The sequence below is a fragment of the Gallus gallus genome, chromosome 1 (assembly GCF_016699485.2).
Source record: "Gallus gallus isolate bGalGal1 chromosome 1, bGalGal1.mat.broiler.GRCg7b, whole genome shotgun sequence".
In the NCBI taxonomy this organism is placed as follows: domain Eukaryota; kingdom Metazoa; phylum Chordata; class Aves; order Galliformes; family Phasianidae; genus Gallus; species Gallus gallus.
The window spans coordinates 189,272,029-189,284,121 of record NC_052532.1 but is presented as its reverse complement, the minus strand read 5'-3'; the positions used below and the strand labels follow the sequence as shown (position 1 = coordinate 189,284,121).

General features: G+C 39.2%; 1 protein-coding gene across 37 annotated transcripts in view; it reads left to right on the top strand.

The window, feature by feature from the left end:
* DLG2 (discs large MAGUK scaffold protein 2) overlaps window positions 1–12,093 on the top strand; it is a 999,237-nt gene that overhangs the window by 865,551 nt on the left and 121,593 nt on the right. For 2 of the 37 annotated variants that reach the window (XM_025146918.3, XM_004938918.5), the window contains exon 1: window positions 10,042–10,122. The exons of the other annotated variants lie outside the window; for them this stretch is intronic. The gene's annotated coding sequence lies outside the window, so the exon portion shown is untranslated. Of the gene's footprint in view, window positions 1–10,041; window positions 10,123–12,093 lie in introns of those variants that run through there. 37 annotated transcript variants of the gene reach the window in all.

The window sequence follows — 12,093 nt, the reverse complement described above, 5'->3', positions numbered from 1 at the left end:
TATCACATTGATTAAACGATTCATTAGTTTTAAGTTAACAAGGCACTCAGTAGTAGTAGCATTACTTCAAAGAAAAAGATGAGTTTTTCAAAATGATATTTCCTCAGTTGTAAAGCATGTGTGTTAATTCTGTCATCAGTGACTATATCCTATAAGATGGCATTTCTTCAGTACGATATTAAGGACTAATCTGAGATCTGAGTTTTTCCATAATTTGTTCCTCCGACACTTTTTCTTATAATGAATTGGATATAGGCTGCTTCTCTTTAATTACTATGATGCAAGAAGAAGGAAGAAGTGTTTTGGTGGTGGTGGTGTTGTGTTGTTGTTAGAAAGGTCAAAAACAGTTTCTGGCTACAGTTGAGGTTTCTTTCCCACAGGAAGTCATTAACTTTGTTGACCAAGTTTATGAAGGAACTAAAAGGAGATCAATTATTTACAGAAAGCATTGTGTAAAATTAATGCATATTAAGCTCCCAAGCGGATTTAATCATACCAGAAAAAGAAGTGACCTTAATTTGAGGTAGTTTCATTTGAAGGAAGATCCTAAAGTTATTTCATAAGTCTTAGCATGCTTTAACTTTTATGTACATCAATTTCTTATATTTCGTTCATTGCATTAACTTTCCCCAAATCTTCTTGAGTCAACAAGGTTGTAGTTTAAATCCAGACGCTTATTTGAAAATTAACTGCAAACAAAGCAGAGTGTAAAAGTTCTTCATTTTGTGTAGTACTGGTGTGGGAATTATCTTACAGGAAGAAAACCGCTGGTAGTTATTTGACTTTCAAGATGATGATGCTTAGGTTTCTAAGACAAGCATGTACCTCAAAAAACTTTACAAGAAATATGCATATACAATTAAATGATTCATCTTGTGATTACTTGCAGCATTTGATTTCCATCCAAAGTCTATGTGAACTTAGTAGTTTCTGATATTTTTATAATTAATGTACTGCATGTGAATATTTGCCCAAGATACATAGCACTAATATTTACACCTCAATAGGCAGGAAACAAATAATGTATGATTATGCAAAACTACTGCAAGTAGTAACAGCATAATGTTAATAAATAATCTATAGATAGAGAGTATCTGCTAAGTACTGTGTGATTATTAATTTTTGATAGCAAGATAACAGAAAAGACTCCCGAGAAAAGAAAAAACAAAAAAAAAAAAAAAAGAGAAGCAAACCTAATATAGAGAAGAAACCAGTTTCAGCACACCCAGGATCTGCATTTTTCAACAGCACTTTGTTATTTCAATGTGTATGAACTGAAATCCAAAAATATGCTTCCTGAAAAAGAAAGCGATGAAGTGTAGTGGCAAAAAAGTAAAATATTATTTTTCCCTTGTAGCTTCTTGGTACAATCTAATTAATTTTTGCATGCCTACACCTTCAGGAGTGCTTTCAGGTACATCGTTTTTTATTGCTTTATAACAGAACAGCAGGGTATCCATAAGGTCACACACAGAACGTATCATCTCTATTAAAACCTGAATCTGGCTAAAATTTCCATTAGGAGCCATGTTTGTAAAACTGCCCCTGGCTCTGCATGTTGGATTGTAGGTAGTGTTTTCTTCATAATGTTGATATCGTTTGCATCAGAATTAGCCCATTTTTATCATCTTACTCCTTTTTTATGCATTGTACCTTGTTTGGTAGCAACACAAGGTAATATGGATTGCCCACTTCCTGCCTGATCTCAGGCATTTTGTTTTTATTTTTCTTATTTAAGGAGGTCACTTCTGGTTATTCCCCCAAAACTTACACTTGAAATGCTCACAAGCATTCTCTGAGTACTGAAGCTGGAAAAGTTCCTTTAATTTGAACCCATGGTCAGCTAAAGAGCTCTTGAATTGCTTCCTCTTATGTACCTCAAATTGACACTTGACTCTCTGCTATGCAGTATGATGATAATCAGAAATGGTGAATAATTTCTTTTTCCTAATTATGATTAAAAGTAAACAAAATGCAGAGGAACTTCTTTATGGTAAGAGGTGACAGAGCACTGGAACACGTTGCCCAGAGAAGTTGTGCAATCTCCTTCTCTGGAGATATTCAAGACCCATCTGACCTATTGTAGGGAACCTGCTTTTGCAGGGAGGTTGGACTCAATGATTTCCTGAGGTCCCTTCCAACTCCTGCAATTCTGTAATATTGTTTACCTGGCTTTCAGTAAAATGTCTGACACCATCTGCCACACTATTCTTCTCACTAAACTATCTGCTTATGACTTGGATAGATGTACTGACTGAAAAACTGAATGTACGCTTGGGCCAGTTTTGTTCAATGTTTTGATCAAGTATCTCAATGAGGGGATCGAGTGCATCCTCGGGAAGTTCATAGGTGATACCAAGTTCTGTGGGAGTGTTATCTGTTTAGAATAGAATTTAATAGTTCAATTGGAAGAGACGTTCAGAGATCATCTAGTCCAACTGCCTGTCTTCCTCAGGACTAACAAAAAGTTAAAGAATATTAGTAAGAGCATTGTCAAAGTGCCTCTTGAACACTGACAGGCACAGCACATCAACTGCCTCTCCAGGAAGGCCTGAGAGTTAAAAGATTTTGCACAGTGCTGGATCAGCTCAATCAAGCCATGTCTATTTGTGTGGTATTCAACAGTGTTAAATGCCAGTGCACATGGATAATAACAACTTCATGTAGTGAGGTAGGTTCAATGAAGAATGGATGGAAAATAGTAGTTCAGATTGGAAAATAGGAAAATTTTTTCCTATGTTCTCTTCTCAAAAAGGCTGTGGAGTATTATATAAGCACAAAAAAGAAAAGGCAATTAATTTCCTGCTTGTCTTAACTTCTCCCTTTGGCCTTAATTTTTCATATGATTTGTTTTCAGTACAGACATCTAGGAGAAAGCTAGTCAGGGTGAAGGAGTAGGCAGCTACAAAGTGTTTACACTTCTCATCCTCAGATTTTACATGTACAGTCTCTCTGTTTAGTTCTTCATCATTTTCTGATAAATCTCATTATATAAATTAAGAAGTATTAATTAAATGTACTTGTTATACCTACATAGTCTGAGTTATTTGAGTAAAGTTTCATTCAGACTCTGATGCTATAGTAAGACCAAGAGCAGGTATTTATATTTCACCTCCTTTAATTCTTCAGTTCTTCAGTTAAAAGTCTTAGAGCACTCTCCATTCCTAATTAATCCCTGAGCTATAAGTAGTTCAAGAACAGGGCAACTAATCAGTGTCCTGGTTTCTGTGTCCCATCAGATACAAACCTCACAAAATGGTAGTTTGTCCGGACATAGCCAGATGAACTTAAGAGGCCGTGGAAGTCAGTTGCCTCGTATAGACTGCATGTGTGATGGGATGAAGAAAGCTTCCTATTAATAGTAACTAATGCCCTGTAGATGGAGTATCTTTCCAATTTATGCCTTCCAAGTGCCCAGAAAGCATAGGAATACACCAAGCATGAAAGTCCCCTCAAAGCAGATTCACTAGAACCTCCTTGCCCATAATTTACAAAAGGCATTCTGGTGAGAGCTGAATTACTCGACCTGACTTAGAGCCAAGACAATTAATTCTGTAGTTTCAGCTGTCTTACAAAATATGTAAGACTACAGATGATTCCTGCTGAGCTGAAGAAGGATTTGCCATATCCCAACACAGCAGTTATTTTTGCCTTTGTTTTCTGGACAGTTCTTCATTCTGATGCTCCTGCAGTTGCATGCATTCTTCCTCACTGGGAGGTGCATTCTTGACACATTCACAAGTAATGGCAAAAAAATCTGCAGAGGTAAATTTTGTAAGAATGGCTGGCACAGACCTAGCTTGAGTATCACCTGCTGTCCTTCCTTGGCTCATCTGCATCACAGACTTAAACTGTTCAGGCTTCATGAACAGCATAACCATGGAATTCAATATAAGTAGGTTAAATTCACTCTTGGTGTCATCTAAGCTGTTTCATTTGGAGCTAGCATGGGTAGCTCTACACTGCTTTGCCATCTGCATTGTACTTAGTCATCCAGGCTTCAAATCTTTCCTGAAAGAAAACTGTAGGAGGGGAAAACTTATTCTAAAAGTGTGTGTGTGTGTGCACCAATTCCTCTGCTAGCTCATTGTGATAGTGCAGAAGGCATTCTCAGGCTGTGCTGCCTGTTTTCATGTGGTTTTGTTTTTGGGGTTGTTTGGTTTTTTTGTTGTTGTTGTTTTTTTGGTGGGTTTTTTTTGTTGTTGTTGTTGGTTTGTTTTTTTTTTTTTGCAACAAATACAAACCTAAGTTTTAAAGTCTTCTCGTGATACTGTTCTATGTGCTCTTACCATGTCCATTTTCATGAGTAGCATGGACAGTTGCCTTGCAGCACTGCCATGGGCTTCTTCAGTAGGGCTCTTCTGCTCTCTCCCTGCCACACAGTGTGCCCCTTACTGGGACGTCTGTTGTTTTTTTCCCATCCGTCAGTAATTGCTGTAGGTAACCTGAAGGACTATGCCAAGCTGACAGATTTTCGTCACCATCCTCAGAGGAATCAAGTGTATCATTCCTGTACTTTGCTTCTTCCCCAAATCAGCCACCTACTCCTCCCACCAGAGAGTGCACACACAGTTAGACTGCGAATTGCAGGAGGATCTGCATGTTGCTCCACCATCCTATGCCATCTGAAGCTGTTAGCTAATTTGCTTATTGTACCCAGCATGTAAGGAGTTGACTGTGAGACCTTCCATTTGTATAAAATATGCCTGTCTGATTTGCTACTGAATTTGATGTTCTACCTGAAGAAAATGGAGATACTCTACAACCTGATCTTGCTGTAGATGTCCCTGTTCATTGCAGGGGAGCTAGATTAGATCACCTCTAAGGGTCCCTTACAACTCAAACTGTCCTATGGTTCTATGATATTTTTCCGGCTATTGGAATTAGTAAGTCCTTGGTGATTTCTTTTGGACCCAAATATGAAGCTTTAGACTACAATGAAACAGTAGAAAGAAAACAATGGGAAACTTGTAGTTACTGGGGGAGGGGGGGAGGGAGGAGGGGGAAGGAACAGTTCTGGATGCTGAACTTGTTGTCTTTGTTATTTTAACCAGTTGAAGTGATCTAAGCCATACAGATAAGCAGCATTTGTATGAGATGTCAAACTGCTACTAGAAAATCCACTGGCTTTCAAATGAGCTGCTGTAGCATTCCAGGTTCATGGGGTGCTATAAAAGGCTTTTCAAATCAAATCCAGGCAGCCTCTCCAGAGGCTCCAGGACCATCTGGCCTGCCTTCCTTTTAGCAGCTCTTCTTTATTACTGATGAGATCATTCATAGTCTCAAGGCTATTGCTTAAGCCATCACTAAGAGAGTTCAGCCTCCTAACTAGCAAAGCAAGTTCTTCTCATTGCCCTTGGTCAACTGGAATCACTCTCTTGGGTGTATCTTCAGTCAGACCTATCTGCATATCTTTTTTAATTCCCTTTTTTCCTCCTTTCTTTTTCCAAAAAGAGGTCTTGAGCTTGCACTCTGCACTTGAAGCAAAAAAAGATGTCACTTGAGGAAGAAAAGGATTGTAATTTAGAAAAATATTATTATAGAAATAATCTTTTACATCTTCAAAGCTCTTTACAAGCTAATTTATTAATTAATCTATATATATGGTTTTATTCATTTGTACTCTTGAGAATTAATCTTAGGAACTCAAACTCTATTTAAAAACTGTTCTTAAATGGAATTTCAAGTGTGCTACACAGAGAGGAAATGAATTTCTCTATCACCTTGCTGTGGCAATTAAGTTAATTTACGTTGTCACTGCTGTTTATTTTACAACACATGATGTACGTAGGTTACAGCAAAGAAATCTGTCTGAGTCAATGTGTGGTACTGTTTTGCCATATCTTTCTAAAAGGACAAATTATCAGTGGATTTAGACTACAGACAGTGGAGGAGCTTGTGGAATTCATAAAGTCTCAGTATTCTTTGCTGAAATCAGCAGCCTGAGAGGTTTCTGTACTCAAAAGATACAGTGATGGTGCTATCTCACCCTACTAATCCTCAAAGGGTATAAGGTGCTGAACTTCTGCATAACAAGTGGTTACCTTTATCAGATGTAATACAAGAAATGTGTGTGTGTTCAGCTGGTTTTGATTTGAAAAAATGGGAAGTCTCAGAGTTAACTAAGCTTCTACTGTCTCATGGCAGTTTTGAGATGGGGTGGGGAAAGATGTGTAAGTTAGTGCTTTTTCTGGCAGAAAGGTGAGCAGCAAACTGGTCAGTGGGCTGCAGCCACCCAAGTTCTGATTTTTGTCTTGTAAAGGTCCCAGGAAATGTTGTGAACTGTTGCAGGTTGAGGCAGAGAAATGAGTTAGATCTGTAATCAAAGGAAAAGCATCTGTAGGAAACAAAGCTTTATTACACACCCTGATCATTGGAGAGCTTCTTTTTCTTGTTATTGTTATGCTTCTGGATGCTACTGTCTGATAAATGACAAGTCCTTTTGTAAATCCTACTGGGCTTATCACTTTAGTGATACTCTCTGACAGTGCCATCAACAGGCTAGCATATGAAAAAGCATTTGCTTTCTCCAGTTTAAATCTGGAAAAAAAAAAAAAAAAGAAAAAAAAAAACTCAGTTGAGGAATTGAAGAGCACAATCCCTAAATACAGGTTACTAAATAAAATACCCTTTCAGTTTACATGATGGCTTCTTAAGGCATATGGCAAGAATTACTGACAAGTGTATTGATCCTTACCATCCAGGGTAGCCTGGAAATTGTCTCTGTTGGTGTTCATTGATTCATCTGGAACTTGTGGTCCATTCTGCAGAGATCCTAGAGGTCTATTTTTGCTAGATTGGATTGTGTGCTTACTGAACTGCCTAATTCATGATTCTTGTGGTGTCAGATATGCCTGTAGTTACTCTTCATTTGAAGTTTCCTTAGCTGCTTCTTGAGCTGAAAAGGCTAATTCTTGTTATTCTAGATGAATGCTTTGACTTTTCCCCAGTGTTCTCTGTTCTCTCTTAACTAGCAAATGGGATATCTATGATGTGTAGTCAATACAATCTGAATGACTATGTAAGAATTAAAGTTATGTTTTGGCAGCAAATGGAAATACTTTTGTCTTTTTTTCATCTTTAAATCATGTCTAGTTTGCAGCTTAAAGCAAAGAACCTTGAAGTCAATACCAAATGTATTTGTTACAAATGCCTTAAAAATACCAATTATATATGTAGGTACACATAAATCTGTCAACCATATGGAATATTCACACACCTGTCAGTGAAGTGAGAAAATTCAACTTTCAAATCTCACTTCAATGCACTGGAACGTATGAACAGAGCCTGGAGGACGTGTTGTGAGATGAGTAAATCCATTCAGTAAGGTAGCAGGCTCTATGCGGCTTACCTTGTATAGAGCTTCACACTGCTGAATATTATGGAATGAGCAGGTAGGAAATACTTTCCATGGAAAATAACATGGAAGCCAGGATAGCTAAATAAAAATTGAAAATAAGTGTGAAATGAGGTAGCAACATTTTTTGGTATTGTGGTTCTTGTGTAATACCACAGACTGCAGCTTGTGCATGCCACCTACACACAGCTTTGAAATATTGCAGTGATACATTGCTGAGATATTGGTCAGTTTTACAAACCTATAATTCAGTAAGCCTGCACTGAATTTTAGGGTGAATATTATATTGGTCAAGGAGATTCAACCAAACATTGCTTAGGTCTTCATCAAGTTATTATAAGTCACTGTCATGTTTATGTGGATTTTTGGTAATTTTCTTCAAACCTGAATAGTTAAGACAAAGCAAAAAGGAAAATAAATGCAATTTAGGGGCACTCTGGCAGAATTCATGAAGCCTGTCTTTCATGAAAAATAAGTCAGAAAACCCTGATTCATGCACAAGACAACAATCTCTTGCACTTCAGACATTGTAGTGAACCTCCATAATTTGCATGTGAAACATGTAAATCTGCAAGAATAGGATTACAATCTGCAAAACCAAATCCAGTGCCACAGATATTTTTGCTCCTTCTCATTGAGCCAGTCCCTGCCACTCAGAATTCTTTTATAAACATTCTGGATTACTCTCAGCCAGCATCAGTGGGGAAGCCCGTTATTGAATCTCAGCTGCCCTTCCTTCTACGGTGGATGCCCTGTCCATGAAGATGCTCAGGGTCAGGATGGGCAGAGCTCTGAGCTCCTAATGGATCTGTAGATGTCCCTGTTCATTGCATGGGGGTTGGACTAGATGACTTTTGAAGGGTCCCTTCCAACTCAAGCAGTTCTTTGATTCTATGAAAGCTAAAGACATGAAAACTATTGCTCTGACTAAACCCAGATATGTCTTCCCCATTTCCACCATCAAATTATTTACAGCCTTTTCCTCATTAAACCACTGATAGTAAAAGCCAGTAGCACGTGAAGAAACACTTGTCCTGCCTGTGGCTTCCAGTGATTTTTTTTTTTTCTCAGATAGTGAAAGTGTTGAACACAAAGAGATGAATGAGGGGGGCAAGCAGCTGAGGCCAGGAGAAAAGGGATATATATAGGACTTGCTTTTGCTATGCGTGAAATGTAACACCATGTTCCCACATTGTGACGCACATCAGGCATTCCAGATGGTGAGAAGGGTTGGGTTTCTGCCTCAGGCTGCCATGCACAGGCTGTATTTGCATTCCTCAGCCCAGTTGTTCATGGAGAAGCATTCGGGCAGTGCACAGCCGCTCGTTCAATGGTGCTCACCTCCCAAAGCACAACCGTGCGCCATGGTGCCAAATGTTGGGAGATCTTTGCAGGATGAGGACAGAAGGGAGTTGGAGTTCAGGCTCTGAGTGTCATCCCCCAGGATGCAGAAATAGAAAATCATCAGAAATAAAGTGTGCTTATTCAGTCCCTGCACCTGTACAAATAGCCTTGAGTTTGTGTGAAATGCGGACAAGATTACTGTAGCCCTGCTCTAAAGGAACACCTGCTCCATTAAAAAAGCCTTCCCACAAACCTGGTGGAGCTGTAGGTGTCCCTGTTCATTGCAGGCAAGTGGAACTGGATGGCCTCTAAGGGTCCCTTCCAACTCAAAAAGTTCTACAAGTCTATAAGGAAGTCTTTTCAGTGATTGTGTATGTCCAATATTGTCACCAGTTTTGCTTGTTGGGGCTAATTGTGAACTTCAATTTGTTGCATGTGCAGCAGCTGTGATTGCTGTTGCTGTAATTAATATTGCTTGAAATTATTCAGTTTAATTGATTGTATTAATGGATCTGAGTTTTAGCTGTCTGAGTCTGTTATTTTGCATGCGTACATTTATTTTAAAAACAAAGAATATAAGGGAAAAAAGCATTAGAGAAGTAAAAAGCATTATAAAAACATATTTATAACTTAGAGGATATTTCTAAAAGCTATCAACATAAGAGGCTTTTAAAATGTACACATAATTTCACCTAATAAGTGTACTGCGTTTAGCTGTCATTCTGCCTGGAATATTGCTTTGAGGTTATCCTTGTTAAAGTCTGTGGAATTCGCCTGAATAGTTCCCATTCATGGTAGAGGAAGTTGTGAACTGTGTGTTAGTCACTAAACAAGAACTGTATCTTTAAGAAGGGAAGATTTTTATGAAGAATTTTTTTTAAAAGAAATTAATGGAAAAAGAGAAGGACTGTGTCTAGAGATCAGAGCTGCATTTACTGCATGTTAAGAGGTATTTAAGTGCAGATTTCAGTTTGGGTGGATGGTTTCTCCCCCAAGTTTGGCTTCTCCCCTTGAAGCGCAGTTGATCATTCCACCTTAACAAGGTGCAGTGATTGACAGGTGGAGATGTAGCACGGAGCAGAAGGTGGGAGTGTGCTCTATTGGTTTGTGCTTGTACATCCTGAGCACCAATTACTGTCACTGCTGCCAGCGCTGATGTGTTTATCAGGATGAGTTATAGCAGGATATATGTACACAGGCAGCGTGTATGCTGGATGACCACCCCCTGTGATGTAAAATATGAGAGTCTGGGAGCTACCGTTTTATAATTCATCAGGTTCAGCAACCGAATGTTGTTGGTTGGCTTAGTTATAAAGGCAAGTGTGAACCGAACAGCAGACAGGAGCATCTCGCATTAACAGTCCTGCGAAGCTGCGTTTGGTGCCTGGGCTCTGCTTTTGTTCAAGTGAATTCTGCCCTCGGTGAGTGATGTGGGTTCTGTCGACCTAAAGCTGCTATTATATAAGCTGGGGAAACCTGCCTGCGAGTTTTCTTTGTGTTTTGCTGCTGGAAGTCCTTGTCTGGGGTTGTTTTTAGCTTTTACAATATTTTCAGTTGTGTGTGTTACTGGCACAAAATGAGATGAAAAGAAAAACGCAGCGATGAATTATTCACCATAGTGCTGCGAGGATCTCTTTTCTGGCTAAAGTTACTTTCCTCCGTGAGCGTGGTGGGTGTTCAAAGAAGCTACGAAGCAGCAAATTTACCTGTCATTAAACGGCTTTTTATTAGCAGTTAAGGAGAGTGATAGCTTTAGCTTTTGTAACGAGAGGCAGGGAGGGGGGGGAGGAAAGGAAAATCTGAATTAGAAGCATTTAGTAATTCTTTGCTTGCACGCACATGTGGCTTTTCAGGTTCAGCACTGGATCTTTTGTGTGCAAGAAGGAGCTGCAAGGAATGTAGCATGGAGTTTTTTAGTGAGGTGACCAGTTAGATGGGAGACTCTGTTTTTGTGGTAACACGCTCGAGATCCCATGAAAATGAATGATTCCCCATCTTGCATATCAACGGTTCTGAAATATGTGTAAGATGAAAGGCAAAGAGAGACTTTGAAACAAACTGTGGGAAGCATGATGCAGCGCAGCAGGGCAGGAAAGCTGTATTTCCTATAATATGTGCAGTACTTTCTGAATTTCATCAGCTTTAGTTCCTAATTACCGATTGCTTCGTTATGATCTCTCTGTCTTTTTAAGCAAGCTCGTTTAATATCTACCCGTATTATCTTGTCGGTAGCCTTAACGATCAGTCAGCCAGCCAAATATTTTCTGTTTGCTTTAAGCAGAAACGAACGTGGTGGCACACATTTCCAGCCTGAACTGTCAGCACTGCCGTGCAGTACCTGTGCCCCTCCTCAGCAGAGACAGGTGGTCGGGAGTGACAGTTTTATCAGCAGTGGCATTATCAAAGGGAACAGGTGCGGCTCCTGTCCCTCTCTTTCTTTTTTCTCCCTCGGCTGCAGAGGCAAGTTTGCTTTATCGGAATATCAGAAGGGCTCAGCAGCAGCACCTGTTGTCTTGTTGCTGTATTATTAGGAATTGGAAGGAGACACTGACAGAGACCTTCATCTGTTATCGGTCCAAACTGTTTACCCTGTACTGATTTAAACTTATGTTGCTGCTTCTTACTTAGAAATTATCTGTTCTATGAGATATCAAAGCTGCTGGACCGATGCTGACTTAATTAATAAGGTACTTCCCTTTTAGCACCATCATTTTATTCAAAGATGAAGGCAATTAGCAACGTGGCTTTTGCCACAGGCTTTCTTTGCAGAACAGATTTGCAGCATTCTTTATAAATCTGAAATTTGAAAAACAAAAAAAAATTCTGAATTTCTCCAGAAGATCATTTCCTGCCAGCGTAACAGATTTCCTGTTTCTAGGAATGAGCTTATACCTGTGTCAGCAGTGCTTTATTTAAGAATATTTCACTGCTTTTTAAACATTCAGATCTATTTTCAGTGACCCCTGTGCTAGCAAATGATATTTCTTGAAGTGTGAGCTTCTGGCTTTGCAAGTTCTCCTCCTTTCAGAAATCTGTGATACTGCATCCATCTGTCTAGGCATTTATATTGCATGCATCACTATGGTGTAATCTCAGCAATCTGAGCATTAACCATGTAAATGTATGTACTGTAACTGAGGAAGTATAAATTAGGACAGGAAAAGCAACCCTAAAAGGAGAAAGTTATGATATGGGCATATGGCTCTTGTGGGCAACGGTGCTCCAGAATCACTCTTTGTTATGACAAAATAAATTAAGCAACCAACTAGTTCAGTCTGCAGGCAGTGGTATGGAAGCTTGGTCACAGATGAAACCAGCTTCCTGAAGTTTGATCCAGATAAGACCAAGGCCAAGTGAATCGAAAGGAGCCAGAGGACGTGGCACAAATTCCA